The sequence below is a fragment of the Cupressus sempervirens genome, chromosome 10 (genome assembly GCF_028749045.1).
Source record: "Cupressus sempervirens isolate cs-2001-9-10 chromosome 10, ASM2874904v1, whole genome shotgun sequence".
In the NCBI taxonomy this organism is placed as follows: domain Eukaryota; kingdom Viridiplantae; phylum Streptophyta; class Pinopsida; order Cupressales; family Cupressaceae; genus Cupressus; species Cupressus sempervirens.
Window position 1 is genome coordinate 283,593,415 of NC_143127.1, and position 18,456 is coordinate 283,611,870.

The window sequence follows — 18,456 nt, forward strand, 5'->3', positions numbered from 1 at the left end:
TTATCTTTTAATGGTTGTAGAAGAATCTTGCAATAATGGATATATTCTTAAAAAATTAACAAAACTAATCTTACCTTGATTTCCAAGCCAAAATCTCACCAAAAATTTGTGGAATTTAGGACCATTTTATTATGTAACTCCATCTATACAATTATTACAAAGGCAATTTATCTTAGACTCAGACAACTTATTCCTAGATTAGTTTCTCCTTAGCAAGGAGGTTTTGTTCTTGAATGGGATACATCTAATGGTGCATTAGTTTCTTTGGAAGTCCTACATACTATTGAAACTTCTCAGACTCTCTCTTTTGTGGCAAAGTTGGATATGATAAAAACCTATGATAAAGTTGATTGGTCATTCCTATTGGAAGTCCTAGCTAAATTTGTTTTTTTCTATTGCCTAGTGCAAATGGATTAAGAAGTTCCTATCTGGTGCTACTGTTATAGTCCTTATTTATAGTACACCTTCTTTTTTCTTCTAGGCCACCCATGGAGTTTGACAAGGGGACCCATTATCCTCCATTTTATTCATTATCATGGTTGAAGCTCTCAGTAGATCTATTTATAGAAAAAATCTCATTTCCAATTGGAAGGGCATAGGTAAACCTAATTAAAATTTATTTGTTTCCCATAATTTCTTTGCTGATGACACACTTCTATTTGGTAGATCTTCTATTCAAGAAGCTAGATGTATCAAGCAGATATTGGACACATATACATCTACATCTGGTCAGGTCATTAATCCTGTCAAATCTAAAGTCTATATGCTCTTCACTCCAAACCTTGTAAAGAAAAGAATAACAAATATCCTTAGCTTCCCTATGGATAACTTTCCATCGATCTATCTTAGGATACTATTCTTCCTTGGACAAGTGAAAGTTTCATTTTGGGACAATGTTATTAGTAGGCTCAAAAATATAATTTTAGCTTGGAAAGAATGGTGACTTTCTCTCTTCGATAGGATGTTATTAATTAAAACCATTCTTATAGTTGTTCCTAATTACTATATTACTATCCTTCAAGCTCCAATTTCTATAGTTGGCCAAACTGAAAAAATAATTCAAGCTTTTCTTTGGTCTTCTAATATGACTAATGCTAGTAAGATTCCCCTTATCTCCTTGTAGAAACTCTCCATCAATAAATTATCTGGAGGGGTAGGGGTGAAAAATTTACCTCTTAGAAGTAAAGCTTTTGGTGAGAAGTTAGTTTGGAATATATATTTAAAATCTCAGTCCAAGTGGTATCAAATGATGCAAGACAAATATTTAGATTCTCCTTGTTCTCATAGAATCTTTACTATTTCTAATCACCCTTCTAGCTCTTTTAACTATAATTTTATGTTGTCATCCATAGAATTTATCACTAATTTTTTTATCTTGGTAGGTTCACAATGGTTATAATGTTTCTTTTTGAAGGATTCCTAGATTGGTTTTCCACCATTATGCTCCACCATCTCTTTAAATGCAGTTATGAGGGTTTCTTCTCTTTTTGGCAAAGAATTAATTGTTGTATTATGTGGATTACATTGATATTGTGTCACATAAGGTGATTTGGAAAGATCCTTCTTCTCTCCCTATAAGAAGAAATCTAGTGAGAAAAATTGTGGCTATCCTACCAAATACATTGGTTTTTATGTTGAAAGGTTGTGATAAATTGTTGTGGCGCCTTGCTAAAAATGGCTTATATTCTGTTAAATCTAGTTATGAGGCTCTTCAGAAAATGAATGAGCAGTACAATTCTCAATGAGATTTTATTTTTTGTTGGGACAAATGTGTCCTTCCAAAAGCTGGTGTCTTCTCTTGGATGGCTATTCAAAGTAGAATCCTAACTAGTGACATGCTAGTTAAATTCCAGATAGTTTCTCCTTTTAAGTGTGTTTTATGTGGCTCTCATGAGGAATCAATTGATCATCTTTTTGTGCATTATTAATTTTCTCTTCAATGTTGGTACTTTTCCATGGATAAATTATCCATTTCCTTCCCCTTTCCTAGATCCTTATGCGAGCTATTTCAATCCTAGCCCATTTTGTTTACAAGTTCAATTTTCACATGTTTATAGATTATTATTACTTCATCAGTTATCTAATCTATTTGGTGGGAACACAACAAAAGAATCTTTATAAATGATATCTCAAATGTTTGTTTGGTTATTTTGACAATAGAAAGGCTTATATCCGAGTAGGTGAATAATATGGCCTCTAGTCATTTTAAAGCAAATGTCACCTATTCCTCATGGGATAGTCTAGTAGTTCAATCTTGAAAGCTTATCTTTTTTATATCCTCCCCTTTCTTTCCTTGTGTCAGAAAAAATCCTACTCTTAAAGCATCAGTTGAATGGAGTCTTCCTAACTCTTCATTTATCAAGCTTAATTTTGATGGGTCATCTAGAGGGAATTCTGGTGAGTCAAGTATTGGGGTCTACCTAAGAAAAGTGCTAACTTTCTATGCATTACCTATTAGCCTTGGTACCAATTATATGGCAGAAGCCACCACTTTACGTGAAGGCCTAATTCTTGCTAAGAAGATGTCTTTCTCTTATTTTCATATTGAGGGTGATTCATCTATTATTATTGATTCTTGCATTCAAAGGAACGATGACAATTGGCACTTAAGTTGTGTTCTTCAACAAATATGGGGTCTCATTGATTCTCTAGACAACTTTCTTATATCACATATTTATAGAGAAAGAAATGAATTAGTAGGCTACTTAGCAAATTTTGGTTGTAATAAAATTCTTTTAGACTCTCACTCTTCTATTGACATATTGGATAAGTTTCCTGCCATTACTACAATTATTAAGAATGAGTCATCATCAGTTCTTGTTCATTATGGGTAACTAAATATATTTTACCATGATTATTGCCATCATGGATGTCGTATTTATGCATAGTTGCTTTTAAATTCTTAATGTATAATTAGTTATGGTTACAAGTAGGTATTTCAAGTTGATATTTTAGGTTTATTTAAGCATTATAAAATATGTTTAGTTTATTGAAGATATAATACCAAATTACAATAATTTATTCATAAAATGTAACTGATTATTTGCAACATGCCCGGCTATAAGGCCTTCTAGGTTAGGGCCAATTACAAATAGAAATTACAAAATCAGTTCTGCAAGTTCCCTCAAGATCCACTCCAAACCTATCCTAGCTAGCCCAAATCTATAACATAACAACAATCTAGAAGAAACCACCAAGGAAATATAAACTTGTTCTTGCAAGCCCGCCAAGAAATCTCCTTATTTTCCAGCCATAGCCCTAGTTATACTCCAACTTATCCAAGATCAAAGTTTAAACTAACTAACATTTGGTGCTCTATCCACACACTCACAACTTCATTACAATCCTATTGTAAACTACGTCACATTCGGTGCTCTATCCACAGACTCAGGGAAAACTCGCTCTTCAGCTACTCTTCACACTCCAAGATGGATGATTAATCACAAAAGACTTCACCAAAACCCCTACTTATACAAGTATAAGACACAAGTCATCCTAGAATGCAAAAAACTAATATTAAATATTTGAAGAGCCACAAGTCGGCCTCCAATAGAATTTAATTGTCCAAAAATTGATATCTTAGAAAAATCATGATATCTCCTAGCTCTAATTTAATTAGAACTTGTGCCTCAAACCGAAGGTATAACCTTAGGTCCACTACAACCCCTTAAAGGTGAAAAGGATGAATTGTCAACAATATCTATGCATCCATCCTGAAAGTCATGTACAAAAACCTATCGTGCAAATTGCTAGAAATCAAAACTCTAACAGAATTGCCATATCTTCCAACTTATGAGGAATTAGAACATGAGCCTTTGAAAAAAGGAATTAATCTAGGCCCTCTTTAATCCATAAAGTTTTAATCCTCTCATTCATTGTGAAAAATTAGTTACACATCCTACAACAAGCACCTAGAAACTAGAAAACACAGTTCCAGCAGCAAGGTACAGACAACTCAAACTTCAACTCAATCCATCAAATCTCTATGAAATCATGAGGAAATGTTCCCCAATATGTCTCCAAAACATCCCTAACTATGAAAAGAATAACTCCACCAAAATCCAAGCTCCATGCTCCTACATCATCATGCCACCACACCTTACACACTAGTTGTTGAGCAAAAAAAGCCCTCAAACGTTGATGGAGATGAGCAAGAGTCAAAGAAAAAAACCAAAGATACCAATGTAGAATTTTCTACCACAACTCAAGAAGGACCAAATGTTTCAGGACCTCAAATTGACAGAAAAAAGTAAATAGGACAAGGAGTAGAGAATATAGCGTTGAGCGTTATATTTGTTGTCTCAAGCACTAAAGTTCAAACAAAAATAAGAGGAGTAACTTAGAGGGGAGAGGTGAATTAGTTACTATAAAAATAAATCTTAGATTCCTTAGATGTCAATACAAAATAATTCTATCAAAACTTAATTCTGTTGATGCTTAACAAACAAGGAAATGTTGTAACTCAGTAAATACTAAGAATGATCAATAACTACTTAAGATGCAAATATTAAGATGTTATCTTTGATTATCATTACTTCAACTTATTTGCAAACATAGAAAAGAAATAGCATGAACACATTTGACACCAAAATTTAACATGGAAACCAAATTTGGGAAAAAAATACCAATTGCAACTGGTTACTATTTTCACTCTTCTAAAGTGAGCTTTGTTAGGAGCCAACCCTATTAAAAGTTATGAAACACAATGTTAAGTGTGACCCTGTTAGAGGATTTAATCACCCTATTAGAATTTGCCTTGTTAGAGGTCTTTAAAAAATTAAAAATTATTTTCACCTTGTTAAAGGATTTACAAATGGTTGTTAAGCCAACTCGGTTAAGAGATTTAGATCACTACTACAATGGTTAGAGAGTAACAACTAGATGACCTAATTTGGATGCAACTGAATTGCTGATTATATATCTCAATTCTAGCTTGTACTTGATCCTTCTTGATCAAATATATCTTTTTAGCTCCACAAGGATATTCTACTTATCCTTCTAATTCACTTCCTCTCTGCATTATCAAATCATGTATACACTTCTCACACTCAAATCCTTAACTTGAACTTTTACTTATATTTTTCATATTGTTAAGTTCACTAGAATACAACTTAGAATAACCAATATTCATCTCCTTAGTCGGCTAGAAATATCATATAAATCAATCAAACCCAATATGAAAAACTAATAAAATCCTTCATTAGTCAACCCTACTTGGTAGACACTAACTCAAAAATGATTTTCTTATGTTAATCAAGTGAACTCGGTTATCACTGCATACTTGCAAAGATCCTTTGGTAGCTGAGTGAGCTTAGTATACATTAGTTCCATCCAACTTTCCTTCATTAACCAAGTGAGCTTGGTTAACACTCATCTTCCATACACTTTCATTTTATGCTTGAGTGAACTTGGTAGACACTACCTTCTAAACTAGGCAAACTCTAGAATGCTCGGTAGAAATAGAACACTGTCTTCAATGCTCGAGTGAGCTTGTCACCTATTGACTAATAGTGATATGACATTTGTGTAACATCAAAGAAAATACACAATTAATCAATTCTATCCAACAATCTCCCTCTTTGGGATTTATGGCAACACAACATGTCATAACACAATGAAATTTTTGGAGCAAGAATAAAGTAAGGAACATATCCTTAGTTTCATTTTGATTCACATCCACAAGAACTCCCTTTATTAGTGTGAACTTTCTCCAATTTTAGTTTATCCCTCTATTAGAAAAACTTCTATCTACTAGAACTTTTGCTAAGTTCATCCTCCTCCTTTGACATCTCTTCACTATGATAGTAAACTTCTCTCTTCTATACAACTAAAATTTCTATAGGATATGATAGATATACTTCTCCCTCTTTGACAACACATGCCAAAGACAATGTTTAGTGAATGTCAATGTACCTTAAGTACTGATTTATTTGCAATATGCCCTTGTCAATACTATACCAATTAACATATTGATTTTTAACATGCTTTGGTTGATGCATCACTAAACTTTATTCAATGAGCTTCAAATAGGGGAATGACCCCTAGTTTACCTCTTAGATATAGAAATACATCCTAAGGTAATGGCTTGGTGAATATGTCTATAATTTTCTCTTTTGCATTCACATATTCCAATCTGACTTCTTTATCTTTCACTAATTCTCTTAAGAAGTGATATTTTATAACAATGTGCTTTGTTTTGGTATGCATCACTGGATTTTTTGATATATTGATTGCACTAGTGTTATCATAGTATATGACTATTGGATCCTTGATCTCTATCTTCATACATTTCATTAGTTTTTTGAACCAAACAATGTTAGAACAAATGACTATTGCTGCCACATATTTTGCCTCTACTGTGGACTAAAACATACAATTTTTTTTCTTGCTTGTCCAAGACACTAATCTTTTACCAAGAAAGAATGCTCCAACACTCTTTTTTTTTTGTCATCAAGACTTCCTACCTAATCAGTAGTAGTGAATACCTTCAAGTCCAAATTGCCTCCTTTTTTGTACCATAAGCCATAGTCTTCAATACCTTTTAGATATCTCATGATTCTCTTGATTTCCATCATGTAATTTTCTTTGGGATTCGTTGAGCATCTTGCCACCATACCGACTGCTAATGCGATAATAGGCCTTGTATGCACTGCATACTACAATTTTCCAATCATTGATCTATATGTGGTCTAATCTACCTCTTTGAAATCATTATTTTTGGAAAGATTATGTCTAGTAGACATAGGGGTTCCAACTAGTCTTGAGTCTTCCATTCCAAATTTCTTTGGTGTCTACTTGATATATTTGGATTGAGTAATATAGATGCCACCTTTTTTCTATTGAATTTTTAATCCAACAAAGAATTTTATCTCTCCAAAAATAAAAATTTCAAATTCCTTACTCATTTCTTTTGAAAATGCTTTGCATAAGTCATCATTTTGTATAAATTGTGTGTCATCAAAAAATATTTATGCCAACACAATCTTTTTGTCTATTCCTTCTTTGATAAATAGACTATTGTTATTATTTATTCTTTGAAAACCAATCTGTAGCTTGCTTGAGACTGTATAATACCTTGTGTAATTTGCAGACCATGTCCCTTTAGCTAGGATCTACAAAAACTTATGGCTATTTATTGTAGACTTCCTCATCAAGAATGCAGATTTAACATCCATTTGATAAACTTTAAATCCTCTGTGTGTTGCATATGCTAGTAGAGTTCTAACATCTCCTAATCTTGCAACAAGAGAAAAAGTCTCATGGTAATCAATACCTTCATCTTGAGAATAACTGTTACATACCAATCTTGTTTTGTTTCTAGATACATTTTCATCTTCATTTAGATTGTTTCTAAACACCCACTTTGTGCCAATTACATTTTTATCCTTGGGTCTAGGAAAAAGAGACTAGTTTTTGTTCTTCTTTATTTTCTATATTTCTTCATTCATTGCTCAACCCAACTTTCATTATCCAATGCATCTTTAACATTCCTAGGTTCAAATTCATCAAGTAAACATGTACCTTTTAATTTTCTTCTTTTCATTGTTCCATCTGATTTATCTCCAATGATGTGATCAAGTGCATGATGCCTTCTAACATATCTTGCTAACATAGGTTCTTTGGATTTAGAATGAGTTTTATTGATTTCATCATGAACTTTAGTATCATGCTTGGGTCCCACTATTTTTGACTTGGTACCCTCTGATTGTGACTTAGGTCCTTAAGACTGTGACTCAAGTTGCATTGTCTATAACTTGGTAATTGTTGGAGATTTGCGGGACTTGGGAGGTGAAGCCTCCTTTCTTTTAGATAGATTTGGTAGGGTATCAATTTCATAGTAAACAAATTTTATGTAATCCTTTGGCTCTTTATTGCTTTCTTCTTCACTCTTTTCTGCAAACTCATAAATTCTCACATGTGCACTTCCTATGATTTTATGAGTAGACAAATTTAAACATTTGTATGCTTTACTTCTGTAGGAGTATCCTAGAAACATGCATTCATCACCTTTGACATCAAATTTTCCTTTTCTAGATTCTTTCAAGATATAACATTTGCTACCAAATACTTTCAAGTAACTTGCATTAGGTTTGTAGTCATACCATAGTTGATAAGGAGTTTGATTTGAATCTTTCCTTAGCTATACTCTGTTTAAGGTATGAACTGCAGTGCTAATAGCTTTATTCTAGTATTTGATTGAAACATTCTTTTCTATCATCAATGTTCTTGCACAATCCATGATGGATCTGTTCCTTCTTTCAACTATAATTTTATGTTGAGGTGTACCAAGGGTTGATACTTGTCTTTTAATCCCTCTTTCAATGCAAAAATTATTGAATTTATTTGAGATGAATTCACCACTTCTATTTGATCTCAAACATTTTAATCTCTTTCTAGTTTCTTTCTCTACTCTTGCCAAGTACCACTTGGATTTTTGAAAAGCTTCAGATTTTTCTTTTAGATACATTACAGTCATCAATCTAGAATTATCATCAAAAAAAAGAATAAAAAACTTTTCTCCACTATAACTCTCTATTCCAACGGGTCTACATAAGTCTATATGTACAAGTTTTAAGACTTCTTCAGATTGATATCTCTTGCTTTTGAAACTAGTCTTTCCCATCTTACCAATTTGACAATTCTTGCATAAACCCATATCTAGTTTCTTCAAACTAGGAATACCTCTTACTCTTTTATGTTTTCTTATCTTATCCAAATTATCAAATTTTATATGACATGAACTTTTGTGCCATAACTAGCTTTCTCCTACTTGAGCAATAAAACATGAACTTCCACTGAGATCAAGATAAAATAGATTACCCTTTGTTTGTTTTCCAAATCCAACCAGATTTCCTTTTCCATCCAGTAGTTTGGCCTTTCCATCCATGAATTCTACATTGGATCCAATGTTATTCAACTATGTCACACTTAGTATATTATTCTTTAGTCCTTCAACTCAATAAGCATTATCACATACAAGTTCATTGGTCAAAGAGATACAACCTTTTCCTTTTATGCAACAAGGTTCATTGTTTCCAAATCTTACACTAACTCCATCATAATGTTCCATGCGTTCAAATTATATTTTATCTCTAGTCATATGATGTGAACAACCATTTTCAATAATCCATGCATCATTTTTTTCTAGCATGAGAGATAAGTGCCATCTTATCTCCATCATTAGATTCATATTTTATACCAATATATATCATTTCATCTTCACTATTATCAGAATGTTTAGCCATAAAAAATGATTTCTTACCTTTGTCCTTGTAGTTCTTGTAATTTTTGAATTCCTTCTTTCCTTTGTACTTATTACTTTTCTTATCATCCTTGTTTTCTCTATTTGGACACCTAGCGTCAATATGACCAACTTCTTCACAAGAGAAGTAGATTAGAGGAATGTTTCCTTTGCATTTTCCTCTACCTCTGGAGTATTTATTTGCAAGTAGGGCTTCAGCAATTTTAAGATCAATGGCAAAACTTTCTTCAATTTCTTCTTTTCTTCCTAATTGATTGGCCTTTGATTTCTTTCTCTTTTCCTTGAGTGAGAATTTTTCTTCAAATGTAGACTAAATATTTTTGGAGCTAGGAATATAGTTATCATAGTTATCCAATTCAAAAGTTGTCAATCTTCCAACTAGAGCATCCAAGGTCATTTTATTATTTGGATCATATCTCATCTCTTAAATAATAGACAATATAATTGCATAAATAGGAGGAAGATTTATGAGTACCTTACTTGCAATAGTTTTTTCATCAATATCTCCTCCATATGCTTTGATTGCACTCACACTTGCTTTGATTCTTTCCCCATATTTTGCAATGTTTTCATCTTCTCTCATTTTCATCTGATCAAAATGACCTCTAAGACTTTTGGCTCTGGATCTTCTTACATTATCATCTCCTCCATAAATGTCTTTTAGTTTGGTCCACATTTCATGAGCAGTTTTACAGTCTTTTACTTCATCAAATTTAGCATAACTAAGAGTAGATGCAATATCAATCATCATAATGTTATAATTCTTCTTTTCAAAATATCTTCAAATGATAATGTTCCAGCGAGAGTCTTATATCCAGCATCAAGATATTTACAACTTGAATCACTGATGGTAGCCAAATGTAACCTCATAAGTCCTTGCCATGTTGCAAAATTGTCTCTGTTCAACTTGGGAATCTCTCTTCTGTAAGACATCCTAATCTTTAGCTTAGGTCCTTAAAACCTTCTCTGCAAGCACCAAAATCTCTGATACAAATTGTTGGAAATATAAGAGGAGTAACTAAGATAGGTGGGGTGAATCAATTACTACAAAAATGAATCCCACATCCCTTAGATGTCAGTACAAAATAATTCTGTCAAAACTTAATTTTGTTGATACTTGACAAACAAGGAAATGTTGTAACTCGATAAATATTGAGAATGCTCAGTTACTACTTAACATGCAAATCTTAAGATGTTATCTAGGATTATCATTACTTTAACATATTTTCAAACATAGAAAATAAATAGCATGAACACATTTTACACCAAGATTTAATGTAGAAATCCAATTTTGGAAAAACCACCAATCACAACTAGTTATTGTTTTCACTCTTCTGAAGTGAGCCCTATTAGGAGCCAACCCTATTAAAGGTTACAAAACACACTGTTAGGTGTCACCCTATTAGAGGATTTTATCACCCTAGTAGGAGTGGCCTTGTCAGAGGTCTTTAAACAATTCAAAGTAACTTTCACCTTGTTAGAGGATTTACAAATGGTTGTTAAGCCAACTCTGTTAAGAGAATTAGATCACTGCTATAATTGTTAGAGAGTAATTATGAGATGACCTAATTTAGATGCAACTAAATTGTTAATTATAGATCTCAATTTTGGCTTGTACTTGATCCTTTCTAATTGAATATATCTTTTTAGCTATATAAGGGTATTCTACTTATCTTTTTGATTCACTTCCTCTTTGCATTATCAAATCACATATACACTTCTCATACTCAAATCCTTAACTTGACCTTTTACTTATATCTTTCATATTGTCAAGTCAGCTAGAATACAACTTAGAATAACCAATATTCAACTCCTTAGTCAGATAGAATGATCAAATAAATCAATTAAACTCAATATGCCAAAATAAGAAAATCCTTCATTAGCTAACCCTACTCGATAGATACTAACTCAAAAATGATTTTCCTATGTTAACCAAGTGAACTTGGTTATCACTACATACTTGCAAAGATCCTTTGGTAACCAAGTGAGCTCAGTTAACACTCATCTTTCGTAGACTTTCCTTTGATGCCTGAGTGAACTTGATAGACAATACCTTCTGAACTAGGCAAACTCTAGAATGCTCAGTAGACATAGAAAACTATCTTCAATGCCCAAGTGAGCTCATCACCCACTAACTAATAATGATATGAAATTTTTGTAACATCAAAGATAATACACAATTAATCAATTGTATCCAACAAATATAGTGTTGAGTGTTATAGTTGTTGTCTCAAGCACTAAAGTTCAAACAAGATTGATTTGTGATACCCCATCACCTACTATGACAAAGGTAGTATGGAAAAACATCACTTCATCCACTAGAAAAGTAAAAGAAATTGTTAAAGCATGTATCTTCGATCGGACAATAACTTTGATCAAAGATCTATACATATGTACATATACCAATATGATATATATACTGATATATATATATATATATATATATATATATATATATATATATAATATCATTTAATTCCATTCTACATATGATTGCTTCATTTAAAACTAATGTACATATATATACTTTCATCTAAGATCATATCTCAATCATGATCAAGACATATTATGATCCCTTTTGATTTAGATCATTATCAATTTTTGTAAATACCATTATCGAGATGCATATGAAATGAGTTCATTATGATCATTGATATATGTTTAGACTTGTGTTATGCCTAACTAACTCATAATGGGTACGATAATCAAATATCGAATAAGTGTGGCAATTAATGGTCATGTTTCCATTCAAAGACATGCCCATTCACTCTCACACCCCTACTTGTTATATATATACTTGATCTGCCCAATATTGCTAGGCATCAAAATCAATTAATGCCAACATAACAAAGGAAACTAAGCATCACATTTACAAGAAAATTTATGTTATTACTATAGCACTATATACAAATTTTGAATTAAATCATATTCATTGGCATCAGTGTTTGAACTTGCAAACCAAATCATGCATCAGTCAACATTGTATTGAAATCATGTTAGGAAATTTACATGGTATCATAACCTTGTTAAGGAAAGATATCATTAAGTCTAAGAGATTATATTTTCACATTAAGTTGTAGTCTCTCATTATTCTTCAAGATGACAAACATGTTTAGATTTGAAAACCACCTTACAAGTATTGACAACTTTGAATCTTGGAAAATTCGCATAATGATGCTATGAAAAGAGAACAAATTAGAATCCTTTGTAAAAGAAGAGAAGGAAGAACCTAAAGATGATCTAGAGAAACATCTATGTATCAATAATAATGAGAAAGCCATGAAAATTATAGTGGATGTTGTTCAAGCTCACATAGTGCCTATTGTGGTAAAACATGCAACAATAGATCACATGTTTAAAGCTCTTAAAAATGCATTTATAGTAAATAAAACTGGTATAAAACTTGCTCTTAAAAGAAAAATTTGTAATATTAGAATGAATAAAGGAGAATTAGTAAATGTCTTCTTTGAGAGAATCATTGAATTGAAAGATCAGTTATCTTCAGCCAGTTACGAGATTGACAATCAAGAGTTATCCCTAATAGCATTAGCAAGACTACCAAATTCTTGGGAGTCATTTGTACAAGGTACAAGTGCAAGATCTAAACTTCCAAGATTAGATAAATTAAGATCTAATTTTCGTCAAGAAGAGTCAAGACTAATGATTAAAGGAAAACAAAATACTGTAGATGAAGACATTTATGTTCTTAACACCAAATCTCATAAGAAGGGTAAGAAGAAGAACTCCAAAAGGAAAATAAAATTTCATGGAAAAGGATAGTCAAAATAGAATAAAGATTTGTCTAAAATTCAATGTTTCATATGTGATCAATATGGACATTATGCACTAAATTGTCCTGATCTATCAAAAATTCAAGCATCATTTGCCAAAATTGATAAATCAATCGAAGGTCAAGATTCTAAGAAGTATGCCTTCTACTCAGCTTTGTCTATTCAACTATCAACCAAGTCCAACACTTGGATAGTTGATAGTGAATCTTCAAGACATATTATTGGATATCAAGATAATATAGAAAGCATGTAAGTAGAAATAGATCAAGAAGTTACAATTGGGGATGATTCTACACATTCTACAAAAGGAATTGGGACTTGCACCATCAAATTAAAATTAGGAAAATCTATTCATCTTTCTAGAGTTCTATATGTGCTAGGTATTAAAAGGAACTTAATATCTATATCAACACTTGAAGATGATCGCTATAGAGTTATATTCATGGAAGGAAAAGTACTAGCATGGGAAAAGAACTCAACTATAAAGAAGGCTCAAAGGATAGGAGTAAGGCAAGGACTATTATATGATCTTTGCACTAAGAAAAATCATGCACTTGTTCATGAGACCTCAAATTCAAATAAAATTTTGCATCAAAGATTAGGTGATATCACCTTTCATTTCCTAGCATCTATGGGGAATTTGGTAAGTGGAATGCCCAAATTCAATCAAATTCAATATGAATCTTGCAAAGGTTGTGTCGTGGGGGAAAACAAAAAAAAATCATTTCCTCATAGTTTGAGAAAAACTAAAGATGTGTTAGAAGTAGTACACTCTGGCCTATGTGGACCCATGTCAACACCATCCATAGGAGGGTTTTTGTACTAAATGATATTTGTTGATGATTTTTTGAGGAAGACATGGATATACTTCCTTATATGAAAAGAATTTGAAGAGATTCTTTCTAAATTTAAAGAATTCAAAACTATCATTGAAAACTCAAGAGGAAAGAAAATTAAAATTCTAAGAACAGCTAATGGGAAAGAATACACTTCTAAAATATTTAAAATACTCTATAAACTTGTTGGGATTAAGAAAGAGTTCATAGTTCCCTACAACCCTCAACAAAATGGATTTGTTGAAAGAAAAAAATAGGACCATTGTAGAAGCTACTAGGGCTATGATATATGATCAAAACTTGAGCATGTCATTTTTGGTTGAAGTATCTAATACAATAGTCTATATTCAAAATAGATGTCATCACTCACATCTGGACAAAAAAACTCCTAAAGAATCCTTTTTAGGTAGGAAACCTGACATTAGTCATTTGAGGATATTTGAATGTCTTATGTATCTTCATGTACCTAAGGAGAAAAGGAAAAAATTAGAATCTATTGAAAGGAAAGGAATTCTTATTGGTTTTACTGAAATAGTAAAAGGTTAGAGAATCTACATACCTAGACAAAAAAAATAGAACTCAACAGAGATGTCATCTTTGGAGAAGACATTGCTTTCAAAAGAGCCAAACTTTCAGATGAACTAGATACAGATGATTTGTCATGTTCCCTAGAAGAGGCTCCTGATCCTAAAATACAGAGAGATTACCTTGAAGAGACTTCAAATGAAAATGAGATACTTCTAGAGACTTAACAAGAGAGCCTTGACAATAATTCTAAATGGCCACTTTCGGGGAAAAAATTATAAAGGAAGGAGATGAATTTGTAGCACCTTTAGGGACATTCAGAGAAAGCAAAAGACCTCTAAAATTAACATGCAATGCGTTCATGTATGGGTGAAAGTACAAAGTTGTGTTACCTTTCAGGCTAACTTATTAGGACAATTGAATTTGAATATTTTCATCTAAAACTACTTTTCATTCAAATATATGATCTAGATAAATTCATTGTAGCTAAGTTATATATGTTCTCACACTTTTCTAATTGGAAATGTCTATTAAATGCATGCTTTATACTAGTTTGTGTCCAATTACTAAACAAGCATAATTATTTTAGAAAGTTGATGTTTCAATAAATTTTACTCTTTTAAATGATATTTTTTAATAATATATAAACATCATTTTATAGAGCTCAAAGTTAAGAATATTCTCATATAGAGCTTATAGTGTTTTACTTAGATATAGTATATTGTAATTAAAAAATACTATAAGTGTGTATTTTAACACTTGACAAGATGTTGATTTTGAGAAAGGAAAAAATAGTAAGTCTTATAAAATAAAAATTAAAAAAATATGACATTCTAGAGGAGAGAGTCTTCTTCCAAAATGTACATTTTTCTTTTGGTTAGAATAGATTTTCTTTGAAAAATGTAGTGGGAAATGAAAACTATCAATTTCAGGTGAGTTGAAATTTGAATTGTTATAAAAGAGAAAATATTAGTCAAAAAACAATTTTTTTTTAAAAATTATTCTAGTTGTATATGTCATCTATATCATAATTTGATATCAAAGGGAAACAAGTTTATTTCCATATAGTTTTATGGTGGGAACTAAAGCTCTCAGTTTCAACATTTTTCAGTAACTAAAAAATCATGCTTAAAAATTAGGAAGATATATCAATTCTTACTCCAAATATCATTAAAAGTAACAATCCTAAACTTTGTCCATTTCCACACATTTCAATAGTTTACTTTATTTTTTGATTCTAAATAATAATATCAGGTTTATGTCATTGAAGTTGAATATTTATACTTTTACTAGCCCTCTCCTTTATAAAAGGGTGACATGGGTTTGTTCTTTTATCTATATGAGGTTCAAAACTCTGAACCTTCTAATGCTTCTAAATATTCCAAACATCAAGTTTGGAAAGATGCAATGGTAGAAGAATATCATTCTATAGTAAAAATTGATTTTGGGGACATAGTTCCTAAACCTACAAAAAAATGTGTTGTTTCATCCAAATGGCTCTTCAAAGTTAAGTATGTTGCATATGGTAGCATTGAAAAAAATAAAGCTCATTTGGTAGCTAGAGGATTCTCTCAAAAGGAAGGAAGAAACTTTTGCACCAGTTGCTAGGTATACCTTAGTTAGAACTGTAATAGCCATTGCAACAGCTAAAGGTTGGAAAATTCATCTAATGGATGTAAAAACTTATTTTCTAAATAGAATTATTGAGGAAGAAGTATACTTAGAACAACCTAAAGGGTTTTTGACTACTGCCTCTTATGTATGTAAATTTAAAAGGGCTCTATATGGACTCAAATAGGCTCCCCAAGACTGGTATGAGAGGATTGACAAATATCTTCTAAGTCTTAGATTCACTAAGAATGATGCTGATCCAAATCTTTATTTTAAAGTAACTAAAGGTGATATGTTGATTATAATCCTTTATGTTGATGACCTTCTGATTGCATGAGAATACTATCTCATTAATCAATGCAAGAAAGAATTGATTTCTAAATTTGACATTAAGGACTTAGGGATTCTTCATTACTTCCTTGGATTGAAAGTTTGTCAGACATATGGAAACATCTTCCTACATTAAAATAAGTTTACAGTCGATATTCTAAAAAGATTTGGAATCTGGAACTATTGACCTATATTGTCAAAACCTATGGAAACCAACTTACACAAGGTAAAGGAAGCAACTATTGAATCTAGACTTATTGATTCCACTTTATACAAATAGATAATTGGGTCTCTGATGTATCTTGTGAATACTCAACTAGATATTTTCTATGTTGTAAATGCATTAAGTGAGTTCATGTGTGAACCTTGAGAGATACATCTTGTTTCTTTGAAGAATATATTAAGATGACTATAAGGCACTATTGGATATGAACTTAAATATGAGAATACCAGCTTGGAGTTACATGGATATACTAATTCTGATTGGGCCTAAAGTGTAAAAGACTAGAAAAGCACATCAGAATATTGTTTTAGTTTAGGATTGGCTATGATCTCATGGATTTGTAGGAAGCAAGCTTCAGTTACTCAAAGATCAACTAAGGAAAAGTACATTGCAATAGCAATGGGAATGAGAGAAGAAGTGTGGCTTTAAAAATTCTTGCAAGTTTATTCTATGAGCCTTTGATACCTACCACTATTCACTATGATAACCAAAATTGTATCAAGTTATCCATGAATTTGGTATTTCATGATAGATCCAAGCATATAGAAACCCCTTACCACTATGTAAGAGACATGGTGGAAAGAAGAGCTATTTAGTTGGAATATATTAATACTAGTGATCAAATAGATGACGCTCTCACCAAGCCTCTTCCTAAGGTGAAGGTTGGTCATTTTAGAAAGAAACTTGGTATGGTTGAAATGTGAGTTTATGAGATTGAGTCTCAACTTTATAAATTTGTATTTTTTTAAATAAAGATGTTTAAAATATAAACTATTTTGTCATATGTGTGACTCTATGACTTATGGTCCTACCCTATGTTCATTATTAAAAGGTGGCAATCTTTTATAATAAAATGTTGACTCTAACATTATAAGGTGATGACTTTATAATGATTAGATTACTATCATGATGAATATCATGTGACTTGATATTCATGGAGAAGTCATGATAGTTAAAAGGACATATTTATAGATATCATGTGATGTGATATCTATAGAAGATTATTATGTTCACTTATCATGGTGGGTATTATGTGACATAATATCTACGAAAATACCATGATCTATTATGGTAGATATCATGACACTTGATGTATGTACGCACACCATAATTGGAAAGAATATCACAAGACTTGATTTTCTTAAGTATATCACTAACTAGGTGATATCACTTTTCAAAATAAGGAGAACTTATATATGCACTTTGTCTTCCCTATCTAAGAGGAAGTGTTAAAGCATGTAGCTTTAGTCGAACAATAACTATGATCAAAGATCTATACATATGTATCTATGTATGCCAATATAATCTACATACTCATATACATACATATACATATATATATATATATATATATATATATATACATACATATATATATATATATATATATGTATATATACATACATACATATACATATATATACATACATATATATGTATACATATATATATATATGTATACATACATATATATATATATATGTATACATACATATATATATATATATGTATACATACATATATATATATATATGTATACATACATATATATATATATATATGTATACATACATATATATATATGTATATATACATATATATGTATGTATATATATGTATATGTATGTATGTATATATACATATATATATATATGTATATATATGTATGTATATATATATATGTATATATATGTATATGTATATATATATACATACATATATATATATGTATATATATACATATATATATATACATATACATACATATATATATATATATATATACATACATATATATATATATATATATATATATATATATATATATATATATATATATATATATATATATATATATATATTCCCATTGAATGTTAT

At 31.0% G+C, this 18,456-nt stretch overlaps 1 pseudogene across 1 annotated transcript in view; it reads left to right on the forward strand.

Annotated features, from left to right (window-relative positions):
* LOC149533758 (deoxymugineic acid synthase 1-like) overlaps positions 1 to 18,456 on the forward strand; it is a 203,204-nt pseudogene that overhangs the window by 108,238 nt on the left and 76,510 nt on the right. The window lies entirely within an intron of this gene.